The following is a 5,664-nucleotide window of genomic DNA, read 5'->3' on the forward strand; positions in this document are numbered from 1 at the left end:
GCCGATCATCTGGAAATCCTGCAGAGTTTTTCTCCTTGAATAGCCCTTTCCACAGGGGTACAGGTGTGGTACGGCGAATCCTGGGACCATCACACCTGGGCATGCAGATGGGTGTTTTCTGAAGGCTGCTCCATCATACAAAACTCACTTTTGTCACAAAACATTGTCTTCATGTTTTTCCCATTTTCTCATGCTTCTTGAGCACAGAAGAGTAGTTATGGAGAGTTCTCGTGATTACGCAGAGGCAGAGAGGACTGTTCAGTGAAGCTGGAGAGTCCAGGCTGGAGATCTCGGTACAATCAGACCCACAGTTGACACTGTACTGATAGGTCTCCTTTTGACAGCTAACACAACAGCAGTGGGGGCAAGTTATTGACCCAACCAGTACTTCAGACTTAGCTGCCTAAAACCCTGGTTGACCTCCCTCAGCTCTCTGTAGAGGCCCTGGAGGGTAACAAACTTGTATTCCTGCCCATAACTGCAGAACCACCAGTGGCTCTGGCAATCAAAATGCATTTCTGTTAACAGCAATTCATTTGGAAAATTTAATTGGCTTTCAAACAAGTACGAGTTGGATGAATGTATAGAGCAGGTCAGGCTGATCAGGCAGCCAGCATTTGGGGTACTGTCACCTTGCCCCTTCGCTTACGCCTTGAAGCAATGTGTGCCTTCTCTTTCTGATAGAAGCAGCTCAGCCCCTAGAAGCATAAGGCAAAAACCCATGAAATTATACCTAGAATGTACAATAGAAAAAAATCTTCTAAGAATTAAATAAAATTTAAAAATAGGAAGTTCTACACACTGCTTACAAGAAAGCCAGTTTTCAAAGATACTGGGCATGCGTCCCTGAAAAGGGCATTTTTCCCCCAAGAAAATCCATTTTATAAGCTCACTAATATCCCCTCCTCCAGCCTGCATTTTTCACTCGCTGCGCTGCATTCATCTTTCTTTGAGCCTCTTTACCGTCAATATATCCATCTATCAGGCTTTAAAGCTCTACTGTCCATTATTGATGATCACCAGAGAAGCACTTGGTAGGCTTTCCTGTACTCTTCGTGAGCTTCTTCAAGGGAGAAAATGGGTTTTAAAAGTACAGTAAATTAAAGAGATATATTTATACTCTTAAAGTTTATTACACATCTTTCTGGATGTAGCAGTCCAGAGGGAACTGCAGAAAATGTACTTTGCAGACAATGCAGACAAAAGGCGTGGCTTTTCCTCAAAGGCATCTGCAACAAATACTTTATAGTTACTCCCATACTCATCTGTAAACGTACACCAAATGCAGATACAAAGTACCATAAGTAAAGATAAGAATAATTTCTATGCTGTCCTTCGTTTTTTAATTTCCATATTGGACAAAGATAAATGTCTATTAACTTGCAGAGGACTTACTGCAAACCAAGCACTTCATCCTTCGGTGTGTCCCTGCAGTTCTGGAGCTCCCTCCTCTGGGATCACATTTCAGGGAGGAAATATTAATGTTGTTATTCGAGCCACCAGGTTGGAGTTGAGCTGCTGACAAGGCCATGTAAGGTGTGCGCTGGAAATGCTGATAGACAGAGCCAACATGTGTTTTGTCAATTCTGCTTCCAGTGGTTTTTCCACTTGGCTTAGCACCAGACACAAGGATAAATCCTGCTCATGCTGGTTGAAAGGATGTAATTTAAGAAACTCTTCAGCTAGGTGATTATATTTTCATATTAAGGAGTGTGGCATCAGTGGAAGATTAATCTTATCTGTAGTTGTTGTGAACTGGGGCAGGATGTGTATTGCAGTGCATTTTATAAATATGACGTGATAAATAATTCAGGCTTAAATTTTTGCTTTCTGAGTTTGGTACTAATTAGGCATGGCCTGAAAAAGATCGGAAGGTTCTCCTGCCCACTCACACCAGACAGAGAATTCGCATGGCTTTCTGATCCTAATAGCCACAAAACTTGATGTGAAACAGCATATTCTGTATGTTCATCCCACACGTGGGACTACTTCTTGATGTCAGTGTCTTATATAAAGATCAAGGGGACGATTGAACCCATTTTCTTTAAAGTGGTTTTCAAGATGTTACTGATACAAACCTTCAGAGACTGATAGGTGGTCGGACCATGGAAGAAGACTGGGAAAAGAAGAAAAAAGGCATGTAAAGAGTAGCATAAATGTAAGTTAATAGCAGTCTGCCACCTTTTATTAGATTATGACTGCCACCCATCACCACTTTTGGAAGGACAATGCTCCTCCATGGGTATCAGCTGGGGGAGGGTAATTTCAGGAGCTGAGTGTACCGGGCGGAGGGGAAGATGAGGAAGAGATTCCCACGTATCAGCCAGATCACAAAGCTGTGCAAACCAGGGGTATGAATAAATAAGCGCACTGGCACCAAGCTGCTTAGGGACACCTGTATACCTTTTCTTTTAAGTTCTGTGGGGAATTGCACGTGTGCAGCCAATGGCAGAAGATTTACAGATGATTGTGCCCAGTTGTCATTGCTGGAACCAGGTACACAAGCACATTGCATCGCCCGTGGCTGGGGAGATAGCACAGCAAGCATAACATTTGTACCTAAAAGACCAAAACCACCTTGGCAAAAGGCTCTCGTGATACAAACACTGAAACTTGCTCAGGTGTGGGCCAGAATCAGGTCTGTGGCCTGCCGACAAAACGCACAGCTGAGTTTTCCTCCACATGGAGGGAGTGTCAGATGCAATAACAAGGGCTCAGCCTTGCGCTGAATGGAGTTCTCCAGCCTGCACCAGCGCTGCGTAGACAAAACCTCACAGATATAAATAGTCCCTGTGATATCAAAAGAAGTGACGTTCCTGTCTATTGCTGGGTTAAAAAGGAGCAGTGTAGCCCCCGGCAGGATCAGGTCTTGACTGATGAGACTGGTTGTTTTCTAAAGATTAATAAGGGTCTCTCTTACTCCAGATCTCTTATGCACTTCAGATACATACCACGCTTGCTCTTGCAGCTCTGTCTCTGTGCACAGAGGCACCTTAACACTCCCAACATACCAGTCACTTGTGAAGGGGGTGTTTCACATTGAGGTTAAAATGAAAATGCTTCGGTGCTAAATGCATTTGGTTCATTAGAGATCTTGCACACACTGAATCCATAGAGAGAAAAGCTGCCCGGTGGAGCATTTTCTAGAAGTCCTTTGTAAGCAAACAGGTCCTAGAGAAGCAGGCATCAGTCTCATCTCGCCCAGACAGAAGCTCCCCTCCTGGATGCTCAGTGACAGTGATAAGATCATACATGTCAATTAGGCTCCTCTTGCTTAATATATAATACCCTGAAACTGGACAGAGAAGGAGCACCTGCTCTGACAGCCTTGTTGGGTGGGTCAGAAGCTAGGGACGACATGGGGAGACAATGTTCCTCTGTTAGGGGTAATGCTGCTTGGCTCTGGAAATCGCAGCTCCAGCTAAGCCATATGGGTTTTCTAAGCTGAACTGCAAACCCCATCGGCTTGATCCTCAACGTGGCTGCTGGCAGCATGTTTTGTACCAGCAGTGGCTCCCTCACAGATACCAGCTAGTTATTACTCCGTAGCCGTTAGCTGGTTCCCTCAGTACAAGCCTCAGTAACTAAATTGGTCATAGCTGCTGGCCTGTCCCCTAATTGCTGGAGGGGCTCCCTTTGCGCTTGACCTCAGCCCAGTTAGCAGGACTGTCTGGGAAGCCAGACACAGCCATTGCTCCTCATGCCTCTGAGACCCGCGTGCATCCCTTTTCACAGTCAGCTCCAGACAGACTACAGAAAGGAAAGCCCCCGGCCCGCCTGATAATCACGGCGAGCTCATTTCGTAACGAGTCACTGTGCTGCAGGTTCGTGGTGGCAGTGTGTTTTGTTAACCTTTGGGGAATTACAGTAGGGTTAAATAGGAAGAGATCTGCAGGGGGGATGTATTCCATTGCTGAAAATACTGAGGTCGAGCAAAATCCTGTTTATCGGAACTCCTTTAATCTGAAATGCTGTCATGCCCAAATCTTGGCTCTGTCGTCCTTTTTTGAATTGCGCTCTGGTTTTTATAGAATGCTGCAGTCACGACGCTATCTCGACTATCCACTGAACTAGTTTACTCCGTTCTGTAGCTTCTCTGACTATCCAGAGCTGAAGTTTATTCACTAGATTTGAACATCCCTAGAATGCGGGGGGAAAATAAGACGGTGCTGTAGATGTCAGATGGAAAATATAGAAGTGTGCATCCCATAGTTAATTATAGAAGAACCCCTCATAGATTTTCCTTAATTAATCAGGATGCCAAACAGAGGTATGAAAATGATATATACTGGTAAGGAAGAAACATCTTGTTATTGCGTTTCACCTTCAGGCTTCATTCATGTCTCATAAAAGCAGCCTCCCTCTTTGCCATTACATATTGGAAATCAAAAAAATTCATTTTGCCGTCCTTTACAACCTCAATGTCTTTCATACTTTGCCAGCAACATAAACCCTAATTGTCTCTTATCACGTCCAGAAATATCGTGCAGTAGTTGTGGTAGTCTCGAGTTGTCGGGATTTCCACGTGCGATTGTATGAGCGAGTTAATGGGGTCAGGAAACATCGGCTGCTCACAGATAAGGTGAGCTTTGAGGAATGAGACTTTGCGTTTGTGAGAATTTGCAGGCAGTGAGTGACATCTGCACTGTCACTCAAACACAGGAACATGTTTCTTCCCTCCTGCGGACACATTAATTCAGTAAAACTGATAAGGCTGTTACTCAAGGGAAGCCTTTTTGAATTTTAAAGGAACAGTGACCACTTTGACGGTGAGCTCTAAGGTATTTTTAACTTCACTTTTGCTGAGTTCTTTGCAAAAAAGGCAGTAGACCTGTCAAGGAAAAGAAAACCCCACCACTTTCCATTTAGCTTCCCATGAAACGCATTTTGTTTGGATTAATACTCCTTCTCTTCCATTGCAGCAGTATCTGGTTTATAATCTTAGGGCCAGATCCAATCCTCAGCTGTGCCAGGTTGAAGCCAAACCAATTCTGTGGTCGTTGGCAGATCACCTCCGAGAGCGTAGTGATGTGATTGGCAGCTGCCTTCTCCACACATCTTTAAAACCAGAAAAGATCTAGGGCTTCTTTTGTGCACCTACACATCTTTAGCTGGAGAGATCCATGATATTTTAGAATTCATAATGTCGTGGGTTGGCTTTTTTTTAAATCAGGTGTTTTCATACTCTCTTGGTTTCTAATACAAAGCCTAAAATATCAGAATGGAGCAATAGTAAGTTCCTATTAAACATGCATTTTCTAGATGTCTAATCCCATTATTTAAACTGTATTTTGCACTTATCACTTTTGGCAGTCTTATCCCCGATTTTTAAATTAATAATTTATTTCTGTGATTATTCTGTATCCTTACATTAGCTTTAAACAGACAGACAAACTAGACATTTTCAGAGTCAGTCTAAAATGGGGCATTTTAGCCTCTCTTCTGGCCTCTGCCTTTCAGCTGTGGAAATCTTTTCCATATGAAAAGGTGTGCTTACTCTCTGGATTCGACAAGTGCCCTTTAGTCTATGAATGTAACATAAGCTTATTAGAAATTAGCTTTAATTTTTCATTGACTTAATTTCAAGTGAGTTGATAAGATTTTAATGTCAGGCTGTGCTTAAAAATTCTCTCTTTGACAGGAACCTTTAAGTATGGTTCCTGC

At 43.3% G+C, this 5,664-nt stretch overlaps 1 protein-coding gene across 1 annotated transcript in view; it reads left to right on the top strand.

The window, feature by feature from the left end:
- Positions 1 to 5,664, top strand: part of MEGF11 (multiple EGF-like-domains 11) — a gene marked incomplete at its 5' end in the record, with an annotated part of 99,992 nt that overhangs the window by 43,993 nt on the left and 50,335 nt on the right. The window lies entirely within an intron of this gene.

Source organism: Buceros rhinoceros, unplaced genomic scaffold (assembly GCF_000710305.1).
Source record: "Buceros rhinoceros silvestris isolate BGI_N320 unplaced genomic scaffold, ASM71030v1 scaffold16853, whole genome shotgun sequence".
Taxonomy (NCBI): Eukaryota; Metazoa; Chordata; class Aves; order Bucerotiformes; family Bucerotidae; genus Buceros; species Buceros rhinoceros.